The sequence below is a fragment of the Pleurodeles waltl genome, chromosome 3_1 (assembly GCF_031143425.1).
Source record: "Pleurodeles waltl isolate 20211129_DDA chromosome 3_1, aPleWal1.hap1.20221129, whole genome shotgun sequence".
NCBI classification, from domain to species: Eukaryota; Metazoa; Chordata; class Amphibia; order Caudata; family Salamandridae; genus Pleurodeles; species Pleurodeles waltl.
Window position 1 is genome coordinate 112410987 of NC_090440.1, and position 18059 is coordinate 112429045.

Sequence of the window (18059 nt, forward strand, 5' to 3'; positions counted from 1 at the left end):
TGGGGTGTTTCCTGTCGCCGGCGCTAGGCCTACCCACGCAAGTGAGGTATCATTTTTATCGAGAGACTTGGGGGAACGCTGGGTGGAAGGAAATTTGTAGCTCCTCTCAGATTCCAGAACTTTCTGCCACAAAAATGTGAGGAACATGTGTTTTTTTAGCCAAATTTTGAGGTTTGCAAAGGATTCTGGGTAACAGAACCTGGTCCGAGCCCCGCAAGTCACCCCTCCTTGGATTCCCCTAGGTCTCTAGTTTTCAGAAATGCACAGGTTTGGTCGCTTTCCCTCGGTGCCGGCTGAGCTAGAGGCCAAAATCTACAGGTAGGCAATTCGCAAAAAACACCTCTGTTTTTTTCCAAAATTTAGGATGTGTCCACGTTGCGCTTTGGGGTGTTTCCTGTCGCCGGCGCTAGGCCTACCCACGCAAGTGAGGTATCATTTTTATCGGGATACTTGGGGGAACGCTGGGTGGAAGGAAATTTGTAGCTCCTCTCAGATTCCAGAACTTTCTGCCACAGAAATGTGAGGGACATGTGTTTTTTTAGCCAAATTTTGAGGTTTGCAAAGGTTTCTGGGTAACAGAACCTGGTCCGAGCCCCGCAAGTCACCCCTCCTTGGATTCCCCTAGGTCTCTAGTTTTCAGAAATGCACAGGTTTGGTAGGTTTCCCTAGGTGCCGGCTGAGCTAGAGGCCAAAATCTACAGGTAGGCACTTCGCAAAAAACACCTCTGTTTTTTCCCAAAATTTAGGATGTGTCCACGTTGCGCTTTGGGGTGTTTCCTGTCGCCGGCGCTAGGCCTACCCACGCAAGTGAGGTATCATTTTTATCGGGAGACTTGGGGGAACGCTGGGTGGAAGGAATTTTGTAGCTCCTCTCAGATTCCAGAACTTTCTGCCACAAAAAAGTGAGGAACATGTGTTTTTTTAGCCAAATTTTGAGGTTTGCAAAGGATTCTGGGTAACAGAACCTGGTCCGAGCCCCGCAAGTCACCCCTCCTTGGATTCCCCTAGGTCTCTAGTTTTCAGAAATACACAGGTTTGGTAGGTTTCCCTAGGTGCCGGCTGAGCTAGAGGCCAAAGGCTACAGGTAGGCACTTCGCAAAAAACACCTCTGTTTTTTTCCAAAATTTAGGATGTGTCCACGTTGCGCTTTGGGGTGTTTCCTGTCGCCGGCGCTAGGCCTACCCACGCAAGTGAGGTATCATTTTTATCGAGAGACTTGGGGGAACGCTGGGTGGAAGGAAATTTGTAGCTCCTCTCAGATTCCAGAACTTTCTGCCACAAAAATGTGAGGGACATGTGTTTTTTTAGCCAAATTTTGAGGTTTGCAAAGGATTCTGGGTAACAGAACCTGGTCCGAGCCCCGCAAGTCACCCCTCCTTGGATTCCCCTAGGTCTCTAGTTTTCCGAAATGCACAGGTTTGGTAGCTTTCCCTAGGTGCCGGCTGAGCTAGAGGCCAAAATCTACAGGTAGGCACTTCGCAAAAAACACCTCTGTTTTTTTCCAAAATTTAGGATGTGTCCACGTTGCGCTTTGGGGTGTTTCCTGTCGCCGGCGCTAGGCCTACCCACGCAAGTGAGGTATCATTTTTATCGGGAGACTTGGGGGAACGCTGGGTGGAAGGAAATTTGTAGCTCCTCTCAGATTCCAGAACTTTCTGCCACAGAAATGTGAGGAACATGTGTTTTTTTAGCCAAATTTTGAGGTTTGCAAAGGATTCTGGGTAACAGAACCTGGTCCGAGACCCGCAAGTCACCCCTCCTTGGATTCCCCTAGGTCTCTAGTTTTCAGAAATGCACAGGTATGGTAGGTTTCCCTAGGTGCCGGCTGAGCTAGAGGCCAAAATCTACAGGTAGGCACTTCGCAAAAAACACCTCTGTTTTTTTCCAAAATTTAGGATGTGTCCACGTTGCTCTTTGGTGTGTTTCCTGTCGCCGGCGCTAGGCCTACCCACGCAAGTGAGGTATCATTTTTATCGGGAGACTTGGGGGAACGCTGGGTGGAAGGAAATTTGTAGCTCCTCTCAGATTCCAGAACTTTCTGCCACAGAAATGTGAGGAACATGTGTTTTTTTAGCCAAATTTTGAGGTTTGCAAAGGATTCTGGGTAACAGAACCTGGTCCGAGCCCCACAAGTCACCCCTCCTTGGATTCCCCTATGTCTCTAGTTTTCAGAAATGCACAGGTTTGGTAGGTTTCCCTAGGTGCCGGCTGAGCTAGAGGCCAAAATCTACAGGTAGGCACTTCGCAAAAAACACCTCTGTTATTTTCCAAAATTTAGGATGTGTCCACGTTGCGCTTTGGGGTGTTTCCTGTCGCCGGCGCTAGGCCTACCCACGCAAGTGAGGTATCATTTTTATCGGGAGACTTGGGGGAACGCTGGGTGGAAGGAAATTTGTAGCTCCTCTCAGATTCCAGAACTTTCTGCCACAGAAATGTGAGGAACCTTTTTTTTTTTTAGCCAAATTTTGAGGTTTGCAAAGGATTCTGGGTAACAAAACCTGGTCCGAGCCCCGCAAGTCACCCCTCCTTGGATTCCCCTAGGTCTCTAGTTTTCAGAAATACACAGGTTTGGTAGGTTTCCCTAGGTGCCGGCTGAGCTAGAGGCCAAAGGCTACAGGTAGGCACTTCGCAAAAAACTCCTCTGTTTTTTTCCAAAATTTAGGATGTGTCCACGTTGCGCTTTGGGGTGTTTCCTGTCGCCGGCGCTAGGCCTACCCACGCAAGTGAGGTATCATTTTTATCGAGAGACTTGGGGGAACGCTGGGTGGAAGGAAATTTGTAGCTCCTCTCAGATTCCAGAACTTTCTGCCACAGAAATGTGAGGAACATGTGTTTTTTTAGCCAAATTTTGAGGTTTGCAAAGGATTCTGGGTAACAGAACCTGGTCCGAGACCCGCAAGTCACCCCTCCTTGGATTCCCCTAGGTCTCTAGTTTTCAGAAATGCACAGGTTTGGTAGGTTTCCCTAGGTGCCGGCTGAGCTAGAGGCCAAAATCTACAGGTAGGCACTTCGCAAAAAACACCTCTGTTTTTTTCCAAAATTTAGGATGTGTCCACGTTGCTCTTTGGTGTGTTTCCTGTCGCCGGCGCTAGGCCTACCCACGCAAGTGAGGTATCATTTTTATCGGGAGACTTGGGGGAACGCTGGGTGGAAGGAAATTTGTAGCTCCTCTCAGATTCCAGAACTTTCTGCCACAGAAATGTGAGGAACATGTGTTTTTTTAGCCAAATTTTGAGGTTTGCAAAGGATTCTGGGTAACAGAACCTGGTCCGAGCCCCACAAGTCACCCCTCCTTGGATTCCCCTATGTCTCTAGTTTTCAGAAATGCACAGGTTTGGTAGGTTTCCCTAGGTGCCGGCTGAGCTAGAGGCCAAAATCTACAGGTAGGCACTTCGCAAAAAACACCTCTGTTATTTTCCAAAATTTAGGATGTGTCCACGTTGCGCTTTGGGGTGTTTCCTGTCGCCGGCGCTAGGCCTACCCACGCAAGTGAGGTATCATTTTTATCGGGAGACTTGGGGGAACGCTGGGTGGAAGGAAATGTGTAGCTCCTCTCAGATTCCAGGACTTTCTGCCACAGAAATGTGAGGAACCTTTTTTTTTTTTAGCCAAATTTTGAGGTTTGCAAAGGATTCTGGGTAACAGAACCTGGTCCGAGCCCCGCAAGTCACCCCTCCTTGGATTCCCCTAGGTATCTAGTTTTCAGAAATACACAGGTTTGGTAGGTTTCCCTAGGTGCCGGCTGAGCTAGAGGCCAAAGGCTACAGGTAGGCACTTCGCAAAAAACACCTCTGTTTTTTTCCAAAATTTAGGATGTGTCCACGTTGCGCTTTGGGGTGTTTCCTGTCGCCGGCGCTAGGCCTACCCACGCAAGTGAGGTATCATTTTTATCGAGAGACTTGGGGGAACGCTGGGTGGAAGGAAATTTGTAGCTCCTCTCAGATTCCAGAACTTTCTGCCACAAAAATGTGAGGAACATGTGTTTTTTTAGCCAAATTTTGAGGTTTGCAAAGGATTCTGGGTAACAGAACCTGGTCCGAGCCCCGCAAGTCACCCCTCCTTGGATTCCCCTAGGTCTCTAGTTTTCAGAAATGCACAGGTTTGGTCGCTTTCCCTAGGTGCCGGCTGAGCTAGAGGCCAAAATCTACAGGTAGGCAATTCTCAAAAAACACCTCTGTTTTTTTCCAAAATTTAGGATGTGTCCACGTTGCGCTTTGGGGTGTTTCCTGTCGCCGGCGCTAGGCCTACCCACGCAAGTGAGGTATCATTTTTATCGGGATACTTGGGGGAACGCTGGGTGGAAGGAAATTTGTAGCTCCTCTCAGATTCCAGAACTTTCTGCCACAGAAATGTGAGGGACATGTGTTTTTTTAGCCAAATTTTGAGGTTTGCAAAGGTTTCTGGGTAACAGAACCTGGTCCGAGCCCCGCAAGTCACCCCTCCTTGGATTCCCCTAGGTCTCTAGTTTTCAGAAATGCACAGGTTTGGTAGGTTTCCCTAGGTGCCGGCTGAGCTAGAGGCCAAAATCTACAGGTAGGCACTTCGCAAAAAACACCTCTGTTTTTTCCCAAAATTTAGGATGTGTCCACGTTGCGCTTTGGGGTGTTTCCTGTCGCCGGCGCTAGGCCTACCCACGCAAGTGAGGTATCATTTTTATCGGGAGACTTGGGGGAACGCTGGGTGGAAGGAATTTTGTAGCTCCTCTCAGATTCCAGAACTTTCTGCCACAAAAATGTGAGGAACATGTTTTTTTTTAGCCAAATTTTGAGGTTTGCAAAGGATTCTGGGTAACAGAACCTGGTCCGAGCCCCGCAAGTCACCCCTCCTTGGATTCCCCTAGGTCTCTAGTTTTCAGAAATGCACAGGTTTGGTAGGTTTCCCTAGGTGCCGGCTGAGCTAGATGCCAAAATCTACAGGTAGGCACTTCGCAAAAAACACCTCTGTTTTTTTCGAAAATTTAGGATGTGTCCACATTGCGCTTTGGGGTGTTTCCTGTCGCCGGCGCTAGGCCTACCCACGCAAGTGAGGTATCATTTTTATCGGGAGACTTGGGGGAACGCTGGGTGGAAGGAAATTTGTAGCTCCTCTCAGATTCCAGAACTTTCTGCCACAGAAATGTGAGGAACATGTGGTTTTTTTAGCCAAATTTTGAGGTTTGCAAAGGATTCTGGGTAACAGAACCTGGTCCGAGCCCCGCAAGTCACCCCTCCTTGGATTCCCCTAGGTCTCTAGTTTTCAGAAATGCACAGGTTTGGTAGGTTTTCCTAGGTGCCGGCTGAGCTAGAGGCCAAAGTCTACAGGTAGGCACTTTGCAAAAAACACCTCTGTTTTTTTCCAAAATTTAGGATGTGTCCACGTTGCGCTTTGGGGTGTTTCCTGTCGCCGGCGCTAGGCCTACCCACGCAAGTGAGGTATCATTTTTATCGGGAGACTTGGGGGAACGCTGGGTGGAAGGAAATTTGTAGCTCCTCTCAGATTCCAGAACTTTCTGCCACAAAAATGTGAGGGACATGTGTTTTTTTAGCCAAATTTTGAGGTTTGCAAAGGATTCTGGGTAACAGAACCTGGTCCGAACCCCGCAAGTCACCCCTCCTTGGATTGCCCTAGGTCTCTAGTTTTCAGAAATGCACAGGTTTGGTAGGTTTCCCTAGGTGCCGGCTGAGCTAGACGCCAAAATCTACAGGTAGGCACGTCGCAAAAAAACACCTCCGTTTTTCCCCAAAATTTAGGATGTGTCCACGTTGCGCTTTGGGGTGTTTCCTGTCTCCGGCGCTAGGCCTACCCACGCAAGTGAGGTATCATTTTTATCCGGAGACTTAGGGGAACGCTGGGTGGAAGGAAATTTGTAGCTCCTCTCAGATTCCAGAACTTTCTGCCACAAAAATGTGAGGGACATGTGTTTTTTAAGCCAAATTTTGAGGTTTGCAAAGGATTCTGGGTAACAGAACCTGGTCCGAGCCCCGCAAGTCACCCCTCCTTGGATTCCCCTAGGTCTCCAGTTTTCAGAAATGCACAGGTTTGGTAGGTTTCCCTAGGTGCCGGCTGAGCTAGAGGCCAAAATCTACAGGTAGGCACTTCGCAAAAAACACCTCCGTTTTTTTTCCAAAATTTAGGATGTGTCCACGTTGCGCTTTGGGGTGTTTCCTGTCGCCGGCGCTAGGCCTACCCACGCAAGTGAGGTATCATTTTTATCGGGAGACTTGGGAGAACGCTGGGTGGAAGGAAATGTGTAGCTCCTCTCAGATTCCAGAACTTTCTGCCACAAAAATGTGAGGAACATGTGTTTTTTTAGCCAAATTTTGAGGTTTGCAAAGGATTCTGGGTAACAGAACCTGGTCCGAGCCCCGCAAGTCACCCCTCCTTGGATTCCCCTAGGTCTCTAGTTTTCCGAAATGCACAGGTTTGGTAGCTTTCCCTAGGTGCCAGCTGAGCTAGAGGCCAAAATCTACAGGTAGGCACTTCGCAAAAAACACCTCTGTTTTTTTCCAAAATTTAGGATGTGTCCACGTTGCGCTTTGGGGTGTTTCCTGTCGCCGGCGCTAGGCCTACCCACGCAAGTGAGGTATCATTTTTATCGGGAGACTTGGGGGAACGCTGGGTGGAAGGAAATTTGTAGCTCCTCTCAGATTCCAGAACTTTCTGCCACAGAAATGTGAGGAACATGTGTTTTTTTAGCCAAATTTTGAGGTTTGCAAAGGATTCTGGGTAACAGAACCTGGTCCGAGACCCGCAAGTCACCCCTCCTTGGATTCCCCTAGGTCTCTAGTTTTCAGAAATGCACAGGTTTGGTAGGTTTCCCTAGGTGCCGGCTGAGCTAGAGGCCAAAATCTACAGGTAGGCACTTCGCAAAAAACACCTCTGTTTTTTTCCAAAATTTAGGATGTGTCCACGTTGCTCTTTGGTGTGTTTCCTGTCGCCGGCGCTAGGCCTACCCACGCAAGTGAGGTATCATTTTTATCGGGAGACTTGGGGGAACGCTGGGTGGAAGGAAATTTGTAGCTCCTCTCAGATTCCAGAACTTTCTGCCACAGAAATGAGAGGAACATGTGTTTTTTTAGCCAAATTTTGAGGTTTGCAAAGGATTCTGGGTAACAGAACCTGGTCCGAGCCCCACAAGTCACCCCTCCTTGGATTCCCCTATGTCTCTAGTTTTCAGAAATGCACAGGTTTGGTAGGTTTCCCTAGGTGCCGGCTGAGCTAGAGGCCAAAATCTACAGGTAGGCACTTCGCAAAAAACACCTCTGTTATTTTCCAAAATTTAGGATGTGTCCACGTTGCGCTTTGGGGTGTTTCCTGTCGCCGGCGCTAGGCCTACCCACGCAAGTGAGGTATCATTTTTATCGGGAGACTTGGGGGAACGCTGGGTGGAAGGAAATTTGTAGCTCCTCTCAGATTCCAGAACTTTCTGCCACAGAAATGTGAGGAACCTTTTTTTTTTTTAGCCAAATTTTGAGGTTTGCAAAGGATTCTGGGTAACAGAACCTGGTCCGAGCCCCGCAAGTCACCCCTCCTTGGATTCCCCTAGGTCTCTAGTTTTCAGAAATACACAGGTTTGGTAGGTTTCCCTAGGTGCCGGCTGAGCTAGAGGCCAAAGGCTACAGGTAGGCACTTCGCAAAAAACACCTCTGTTTTTTTCCAAAATTTAGGATGTGTCCACGTTGCGCTTTGGGGTGTTTCCTGTCGCCGGCGCTAGGCCTACCCACGCAAGTGAGGTATCATTTTTATCGAGAGACTTGGGGGAACGCTGGGTGGAAGGAAATTTGTAGCTCCTCTCAGATTCCAGAACTTTCTGCCACAAAAATGTGAGGAACATGTGTTTTTTTAGCCAAATTTTGAGGTTTGCAAAGGATTCTGGGTAACAGAACCTGGTCCGAGCCCCGCAAGTCACCCCTCCTTGGATTCCCCTAGGTCTCTAGTTTTCAGAAATGCACAGGTTTGGTCGCTTTCCCTAGGTGCCGGCTGAGCTAGAGGCCAAAATCTACAGGTAGGCAATTCGCAAAAAACACCTCTGTTTTTTTCCAAAATTTAGGATGTGTCCACGTTGCGCTTTGGGGTGTTTCCTGTCGCCGGCGCTAGGCCTACCCACGCAAGTGAGGTATCATTTTTATCGGGATACTTGGGGGAACGCTGGGTGGAAGGAAATTTGTAGCTCCTCTCAGATTCCAGAACTTTCTGCCACAGAAATGTGAGGGACATGTGTTTTTTTAGCCAAATTTTGAGGTTTGCAAAGGTTTCTGGGTAACAGAACCTGGTCCGAGCCCCGCAAGTCACCCCTCCTTGGATTCCCCTAGGTCTCTAGTTTTCAGAAATGCACAGGTTTGGTAGGTTTCCCTAGGTGCCGGCTGAGCTAGAGGCCAAAATCTACAGGTAGGCACTTCGCAAAAAACACCTCTGTTTTTTCCCAAAATTTAGGATGTGTCCACGTTGCGCTTTGGGGTGTTTCCTGTCGCCGGCGCTAGGCCTACCCACGCAAGTGAGGTATCATTTTTATCGGGAGACTTGGGGGAACGCTGGGTGGAAGGAATTTTGTAGCTCCTCTCAGATTCCAGAACTTTCTGCCACAAAAATGTGAGGAACATGTTTTTTTTTAGCCAAATTTTGAGGTTTGCAAAGGATTCTGGGTAACAGAACCTGGTCCGAGCCCCGCAAGTCACCCCTCCTTGGATTCCCCTAGGTCTCTAGTTTTCAGAAATGCACAGGTTTGGTAGGTTTCCCTAGGTGCCGGCTGAGCTAGATGCCAAAATCTACAGGTAGGCACTTCGCAAAAAACACCTCTGTTTTTTTCGAAAATTTAGGATGTGTCCACATTGCGCTTTGGGGTGTTTCCTGTCGCCGGCGCTAGGCCTACCCACGCAAGTGAGGTATCATTTTTATCGGGAGACTTGGGGGAACGCTGGGTGGAAGGAAATTTGTAGCTCCTCTCAGATTCCAGAACTTTCTGCCACAGAAATGTGAGGAACATGTGGTTTTTTTAGCCAAATTTTGAGGTTTGCAAAGGATTCTGGGTAACAGAACCTGGTCCGAGCCCCGCAAGTCACCCCTCCTTGGATTCCCCTAGGTCTCTAGTTTTCAGAAATGCACAGGTTTGGTAGGTTTTCCTAGGTGCCGGCTGAGCTAGAGGCCAAAGTCTACAGGTAGGCACTTTGCAAAAAACACCTCTGTTTTTTTCCAAAATTTAGGATGTGTCCACGTTGCGCTTTGGGGTGTTTCCTGTCGCCGGCGCTAGGCCTACCCACGCAAGTGAGGTATCATTTTTATCGGGAGACTTGGGGGAACGCTGGGTGGAAGGAAATTTGTAGCTCCTCTCAGATTCCAGAACTTTCTGCCACAAAAATGTGAGGGACATGTGTTTTTTTAGCCAAATTTTGAGGTTTGCAAAGGATTCTGGGTAACAGAACCTGGTCCGAGCCCCGCAAGTCACCCCTCCTTGGATTGCCCTAGGTCTCTAGTTTTCAGAAATGCACAGGTTTGGTAGGTTTCCCTAGGTGCCGGCTGAGCTAGACGCCAAAATCTACAGGTAGGCACGTCGCAAAAAAACACCTCCGTTTTTCCCCAAAATTTAGGATGTGTCCACGTTGCGCTTTGGGGTGTTTCCTGTCTCCGGCTCTAGGCCTACCCACGCAAGTGAGGTATCATTTTTATCCGGAGACTTAGGGGAACGCTGGGTGGAAGGAAATTTGTAGCTCCTCTCAGATTCCAGAACTTTCTGCCACAAAAATGTGAGGGACATGTGTTTTTTTAGCCAAATTTTGAGGTTTGCAAAGGATTCTGGGTAACAGAACCTGGTCCGAGCCCCGCAAGTCACCCCTCCTTGGATTCCCCTAGGTCTCCAGTTTTCAGAAATGCACAGGTTTGGTAGGTTTCCCTAGGTGCCGGCTGAGCTAGAGGCCAAAATCTACAGGTAGGCACTTCGCAAAAAACACCTCCGTTTTTTTCCAAAATTTAGGATGTGTCCACGTTGCGCTTTGGGGTGTTTCCTGTCGCCGGCGCTAGGCCTACCCACGCAAGTGAGGTATCATTTTTATCGGGAGACTTGGGGGAACGCTGGGTGGAAGGAAATTTGTAGCTCCTCTCAGATTCCAGAACTTTCTGCCACAGAAATGTGAGGAACATGTGTTTTTTTAGCCAAATTTTGAGGTTTGCAAAGGATTCTGGGTAACAGAACCTGGTCCGAGCCCCGCAAGTCACCCCTCCTTGGATTCCCCTATGTCTCTAGTTTTCAGAAATGCACAGGTTTGGTAGGTTTCCCTAGGTGCCGGCTGAGCTAGAGGCCAAAATCTACAGGTAGGCACTTCGCAAAAAACACCTCTGTTATTTTCCAAAATTTAGGATGTGTCCACGTTGCGCTTTGGGGTGTTTCCTGTCGCCGGCGCTAGGCCTACCCACGCAAGTGAGGTATCATTTTTATCGGGAGACTTGGGGGAACGCTGGGTGGAAGGAAATGTGTAGCTCCTCTCAGATTCCAGAACTTTCTGCCACAGAAATGTGAGGAACCTTTTTTTTTTTTAGCCAAATTTTGAGGTTTGCAAAGGATTCTGGGTAACAGAACCTGGTCCGAGCCCCGCAAGTCACCCCTCCTTGGATTCCCCTAGGTATCTAGTTTTCAGAAATACACAGGTTTGGTAGGTTTCCCTAGGTGCCGGCTGAGCTAGAGGCCAAAGGCTACAGGTAGGCACTTCGCAAAAAACACCTCTGTTTTTTTCCAAAATTTAGGATGTGTCCACGTTGCGCTTTGGGGTGTTTCCTGTCGCCGGCGCTAGGCCTACCCACGCAAGTGAGGTATCATTTTTATCGAGAGACTTGGGGGAACGCTGGGTGGAAGGAAATTTGTAGCTCCTCTCAGATTCCAGAACTTTCTGCCACAAAAATGTGAGGAACATGTGTTTTTTTAGCCAAATTTTGAGGTTTGCAAAGGATTCTGGGTAACAGAACCTGGTCCGAGCCCCGCAAGTCACCCCTCCTTGGATTCCCCTAGGTCTCTAGTTTTCAGAAATGCACAGGTTTGGTCGCTTTCCCTAGGTGCCGGCTGAGCTAGAGGCCAAAATCTACAGGTAGGCAATTCGCAAAAAACACCTCTGTTTTTTTCCAAAATTTAGGATGTGTCCACGTTGCGCTTTGGGGTGTTTCCTGTCGCCGGCGCTAGGCCTACCCACGCAAGTGAGGTATCATTTTTATCGGGATACTTGGGGGAACGCTGGGTGGAAGGAAATTTGTAGCTCCTCTCAGATTCCAGAACTTTCTGCCACAGAAATGTGAGGGACATGTGTTTTTTTAGCCAAATTTTGAGGTTTGCAAAGGTTTCTGGGTAACAGAACCTGGTCCGAGCCCCGCAAGTCACCCCTCCTTGGATTCCCCTAGGTCTCTAGTTTTCAGAAATGCACAGGTTTGGTAGGTTTCCCTAGGTGCCGGCTGAGCTAGAGGCCAAAATCTACAGGTAGGCACTTCGCAAAAAACACCTCTGTTTTTTCCCAAAATTTAGGATGTGTCCACGTTGCGCTTTGGGGTGTTTCCTGTCGCCGGCGCTAGGCCTACCCACGCAAGTGAGGTATCATTTTTATCGGGAGACTTGGGGGAACGCTAGGTGGAAGGAATTTTGTAGCTCCTCTCAGATTCCAGAACTTTCTGCCACAAAAATGTGAGGAACATGTTTTTTTTTAGCCAAATTTTGAGGTTTGCAAAGGATTCTGGGTAACAGAACCTGGTCCGAGCCCCGCAAGTCACCCCTCCTTGGATTCCCCTAGGTCTCTAGTTTTCAGAAATGCACAGGTTTGGTAGGTTTCCCTAGGTGCCGGCTGAGCTAGATGCCAAAATCTACAGGTAGGCACTTCGCAAAAAACACCTCTGTTTTTTTCGAAAATTTAGGATGTGTCCACATTGCGCTTTGGGGTGTTTCCTGTCGCCGGCGCTAGGCCTACCCACGCAAGTGAGGTATCATTTTTATCGGGAGACTTGGGGGAACGCTGGGTGGAAGGAAATTTGTAGCTCCTCTCAGATTCCAGAACTTTCTGCCACAGAAATGTGAGGAACATGTGGTTTTTTTAGCCAAATTTTGAGGTTTGCAAAGGATTCTGGGTAACAGAACCTGGTCCGAGCCCCGCAAGTCACCCCTCCTTGGATTCCCCTAGGTCTCTAGTTTTCAGAAATGCACAGGTTTGGTAGGTTTTCCTAGGTGCCGGCTGAGCTAGAGGCCAAAGTCTACAGGTAGGCACTTTGCAAAAAACACCTCTGTTTTTTTCCAAAATTTAGGATGTGTCCACGTTGCGCTTTGGGGTGTTTCCTGTCGCCGGCGCTAGGCCTACCCACGCAAGTGAGGTATCATTTTTATCGGGAGACTTGGGGGAACGCTGGGTGGAAGGAAATTTGTAGCTCCTCTCAGATTCCAGAACTTTCTGCCACAAAAATGTGAGGGACATGTGTTTTTTTAGCTAAATTTTGAGGTTTGCAAAGGATTCTGGGTAACAGAACCTGGTCCGAACCCCGCAAGTCACCCCTCCTTGGATTGCCCTAGGTCTCTAGTTTTCAGAAATGCACAGGTTTGGTAGGTTTCCCTAGGTGCCGGCTGAGCTAGACGCCAAAATCTACAGGTAGGCACGTCGCAAAAAAAACACCTCCGTTTTTCCCCAAAATTTAGGATGTGTCCACGTTGCGCTTTGGGGTGTTTCCTGTCTCCGGCGCTAGGCCTACCCACGCAAGTGAGGTATCATTTTTATCCGGAGACTTAGGGGAACGCTGGGTGGAAGGAAATTTGTAGCTCCTCTCAGATTCCAGAACTTTCTGCCACAAAAATGTGAGGGACATGTGTTTTTTAAGCCAAATTTTGAGGTTTGCAAAGGATTCTGGGTAACAGAACCTGGTCCGAGCCCCGCAAGTCACCCCTCCTTGGATTCCCCTAGGTCTCCAGTTTTCAGAAATGCACAGGTTTGGTAGGTTTCCCTAGGTGCCGGCTGAGCTAGAGGCCAAAATCTACAGGTAGGCACTTCGCAAAAAACACCTCCGTTTTTTTCCAAAATTTAGGATGTGTCCACGTTGCGCTTTGGGGTGTTTCCTGTCGCCGGCGCTAGGCCTACCCACGCAAGTGAGGTATCATTTTTATCGGGAGACTTGGGAGAACGCTGGGTGGAAGGAAATGTGTAGCTCCTCTCAGATTCCAGAACTTTCTGCCACAAAAATGTGAGGAACATGTGTTTTTTTAGCCAAATTTTGAGGTTTGCAAAGGATTCTGGGTAACAGAACCTGGTCCGAGCCCCGCAAGTCACCCCTCCTTGGATTCCCCTAGGTCTCTAGTTTTCCGAAATGCACAGGTTTGGTAGCTTTCCCTAGGTGCCAGCTGAGCTAGAGGCCAAAATCTACAGGTAGGCACTTCGCAAAAAACACCTCTGTTTTTTTCCAAAATTTAGGATGTGTCCACGTTGCGCTTTGGGGTGTTTCCTGTCGCCGGCGCTAGGCCTACCCACGCAAGTGAGGTATCATTTTTATCGGGAGACTTGGGGGAACGCTGGGTGGAAGGAAATTTGTAGCTCCTCTCAGATTCCAGAACTTTCTGCCACAGAAATGTGAGGAACATGTGTTTTTTTAGCCAAATTTTGAGGTTTGCAAAGGATTCTGGGTAACAGAACCTGGTCCGAGACCCGCAAGTCACCCCTCCTTGGATTCCCCTAGGTCTCTAGTTTTCAGAAATGCACAGGTTTGGTAGGTTTCCCTAGGTGCCGGCTGAGCTAGAGGCCAAAATCTACAGGTAGGCACTTCGCAAAAAACACCTCTGTTTTTTTCCAAAATTTAGGATGTGTCCACGTTGCTCTTTGGTGTGTTTCCTGTCGCCGGCGCTAGGCCTACCCACGCAAGTGAGGTATCATTTTTATCGGGAGACTTGGGGGAACGCTGGGTGGAAGGAAATTTGTAGCTCCTCTCAGATTCCAGAACTTTCTGCCACAGAAATGTGAGGAACATGTGTTTTTTTAGCCAAATTTTGAGGTTTGCAAAGGATTCTGGGTAACAGAACCTGGTCCGAGCCCCACAAGTCACCCCTCCTTGGATTCCCCTATGTCTCTAGTTTTCAGAAATGCACAGGTTTGGTAGGTTTCCCTAGGTGCCGGCTGAGCTAGAGGCCAAAATCTACAGGTAGGCACTTCGCAAAAAACACCTCTGTTATTTTCCAAAATTTAGGATGTGTCCACGTTGCGCTTTGGGGTGTTTCCTGTCGCCGGCGCTAGGCCTACCCACGCAAGTGAGGTATCATTTTTATCGGGAGACTTGGGGGAACGCTGGGTGGAAGGAAATTTGTAGCTCCTCTCAGATTCCAGAACTTTCTGCCACAGAAATGTGAGGAACCTTTTTTTTTTTTAGCCAAATTTTGAGGTTTGCAAAGGATTCTGGGTAACAGAACCTGGTCCGAGCCCCGCAAGTCACCCCTCCTTGGATTCCCCTAGGTCTCTAGTTTTCAGAAATACACAGGTTTGGTAGGTTTCCCTAGGTGCCGGCTGAGCTAGAGGCCAAAGGCTACAGGTAGGCACTTCGCAAAAAACACCTCTGTTTTTTTCCAAAATTTAGGATGTGTCCACGTTGCGCTTTGGGGTGTTTCCTGTCGCCGGCGCTAGGCCTACCCACGCAAGTGAGGTATCATTTTTATCGAGAGACTTGGGGGAACGCTGGGTGGAAGGAAATTTGTAGCTCCTCTCAGATTCCAGAACTTTCTGCCACAAAAATGTGAGGAACATGTGTTTTTTTAGCCAAATTTTGAGGTTTGCAAAGGATTCTGGGTAACAGAACCTGGTCCGAGCCCCGCAAGTCACCCCTCCTTGGATTCCCCTAGGTCTCTAGTTTTCCGAAATGCACAGGTTTGGTAGCTTTCCCTAGGTGCCAGCTGAGCTAGAGGCCAAAATCTACAGGTAGGCACTTCGCAAAAAACACCTCTGTTTTTTTCCAAAATTTAGGATGTGTCCACGTTGCGCTTTGGGGTGTTTCCTGTCGCCGGCGCTAGGCCTACCCACGCAAGTGAGGTATCATTTTTATCGGGAGACTTGGGGGAACGCTGGGTGGAAGGAAATTTGTAGCTCCTCTCAGATTCCAGAACTTTCTGCCACAGAAATGTGAGGAACATGTGTTTTTTTAGCCAAATTTTGAGGTTTGCAAAGGATTCTGGGTAACAGAACCTGGTCCGAGCCCCGCAAGTCACCCCTCCTTGGATTCCCCTAGGTCTCTAGTTTTCAGAAATGCACAGGTTTGGTCGCTTTCCCTAGGTGCCGGCTGAGCTAGAGGCCAAAATCTACAGGTAGGCAATTCGCAAAAAACACCTCTGTTTTTTTCCAAAATTTAGGATGTGTCCACGTTGCGCTTTGGGGTGTTTCCTGTCGCCGGCGCTAGGCCTACCCACGCAAGTGAGGTATCATTTTTATCGGGATACTTGGGGGAACGCTGGGTGGAAGGAAATTTGTAGCTCCTCTCAGATTCCAGAACTTTCTGCCACAGAAATGTGAGGGACATGTGTTTTTTTAGCCAAATTTTGAGGTTTGCAAAGGTTTCTGGGTAACAGAACCTGGTCCGAGCCCCGCAAGTCACCCCTCCTTGGATTCCCCTAGGTCTCTAGTTTTCAGAAATGCACAGGTTTGGTAGGTTTCCCTAGGTGCCGGCTGAGCTAGAGGCCAAAATCTACAGGTAGGCACTTCGCAAAAAACACCTCTGTTTTTTCCCAAAATTTAGGATGTGTCCACGTTGCGCTTTGGGGTGTTTCCTGTCGCCGGCGCTAGGCCTACCCACGCAAGTGAGGTATCATTTTTATCGGGAGACTTGGGGGAACGCTGGGTGGAAGGAATTTTGTAGCTCCTCTCAGATTCCAGAACTTTCTGCCACAAAAATGTGAGGAACATGTTTTTTTTTAGCCAAATTTTGAGGTTTGCAAAGGATTCTGGGTAACAGAACCTGGTCCGAGCCCCGCAAGTCACCCCTCCTTGGATTCCCCTAAGTCTCTAGTTTTCAGAAATGCACAGGTTTGGTAGGTTTCCCTAGGTGCCGGCTGAGCTAGATGCCAAAATCTACAGGTAGGCACTTCGCAAAAAACACCTCTGTTTTTTTCGAAAATTTAGGATGTGTCCACATTGCGCTTTGGGGTGTTTCCTGTCGCCGGCGCTAGGCCTACCCACGCAAGTGAGGTATCATTTTTATCGGGAGACTTGGGGGAACGCTGGGTGGAAGGAAATTTGTAGCTCCTCTCAGATTCCAGAACTTTCTGCCACAGAAATGTGAGGAACATGTGGTTTTTTTAGCCAAATTTTGAGGTTTGCAAAGGATTCTGGGTAACAGAACCTGGTCCGAGCCCCGCAAGTCACCCCTCCTTGGATTCCCCTAGGTCTCTAGTTTTCAGAAATGCACAGGTTTGGTAGGTTTTCCTAGGTGCCGGCTGAGCTAGAGGCCAAAGTCTACAGGTAGGCACTTTGCAAAAAACACCTCTGTTTTTTTCCAAAATTTAGGATGTGTCCACGTTGCGCTTTGGGGTGTTTCCTGTCGCCGGCGCTAGGCCTACCCACGCAAGTGAGGTATCATTTTTATCGGGAGACTTGGGGGAACGCTGGGTGGAAGGAAATTTGTAGCTCCTCTCAGATTCCAGAACTTTCTGCCACAAAAATGTGAGGGACATGTGTTTTTTTAGCCAAATTTTGAGGTTTGCAAAGGATTCTGGGTAACAGAACCTGGTCCGAGCCCCGCAAGTCACCCCTCCTTGGATTGCCCTAGGTCTCTAGTTTTCAGAAATGCACAGGTTTGGTAGGTTTCCCTAGGTGCCGGCTGAGCTAGACGCCAAAATCTACAGGTAGGCACGTCGCAAAAAAACACCTCCGTTTTTCCCCAAAATTTAGGATGTGTCCACGTTGCGCTTTGGGGTGTTTCCTGTCTCCGGCGCTAGGCCTACCCACGCAAGTGAGGTATCATTTTTATCCGGAGACTTAGGGGAACGCTGGGTGGAAGGAAATTTGTAGCTCCTCTCAGATTCCAGAACTTTCTGCCACAAAAATGTGAGGGACATGTGTTTTTTTAGCCAAATTTTGAGGTTTGCAAAGGATTCTGGGTAACAGAACCTGGTCCGAGCCCCGCAAGTCACCCCTCCTTGGATTCCCCTAGGTCTCCAGTTTTCAGAAATGCACAGGTTTGGTAGGTTTCCCTAGGTGCCGGCTGAGCTAGAGGCCAAAATCTACAGGTAGGCACTTCGCAAAAAACACCTCCGTTTTTTTCCAAAATTTAGGATGTGTCCACGTTGCGCTTTGGGGTGTTTCCTGTCGCCGGCGCTAGGCCTACCCACGCAAGTGAGGTATCATTTTTATCGGGAGACTTGGGAGAACGCTGGGTGGAAGGAAATGTGTAGCTCCTCTCAGATTCCAGAACTTTCTGCCACAAAAATGTGAGGAACATGTGTTTTTTTAGCCAAATTTTGAGGTTTGCAAAGGATTCTGGGTAACAGAACCTGGTCCGAGCCCCGCAAGTCACCCCTCCTTGGATTCCCCTAGGTCTCTAGTTTTCCGAAATGCACAGGTTTGGTAGCTTTCCCTAGGTGCCAGCTGAGCTAGAGGCCAAAATCTACAGGTAGGCACTTCGCAAAAAACACCTCTGTTTTTTTCCAAAATTTAGGATGTGTCCACGTTGCGCTTTGGGGTGTTTCCTGTCGCCGGCGCTAGGCCTACCCACGCAAGTGAGGTATCATTTTTATCGGGATACTTGGGGGAACGCTGGGTGGAAGGAAATTTGTAGCTCCTCTCAGATTCCAGAACTTTCTGCCACAGAAATGTGAAGGACATGTGTTTTTTTAGCCAAATTTTTTTGAGGTTTGCAAAGGATTCTGGGTATTAGAACCTGGTCCGAGCCCCGCAAGTCACCCCTCCTTGGATTCCCCTAGGTCTCTAGTTTTCAGAAATGCACAGGTTTGGTAGGTTTCCCTAGGTGCCGGCTGAGCAAGAGGCCAAAATCTACAGGTAGGCACTTCGCAAAAAACACCTCTGTTTTTTTCCAAAATTTAGGATGTGTCCACGTTGCGCTTTGGGGTGTCTCCTGTCGCCGGCGCTAGGCCTACCCACGCA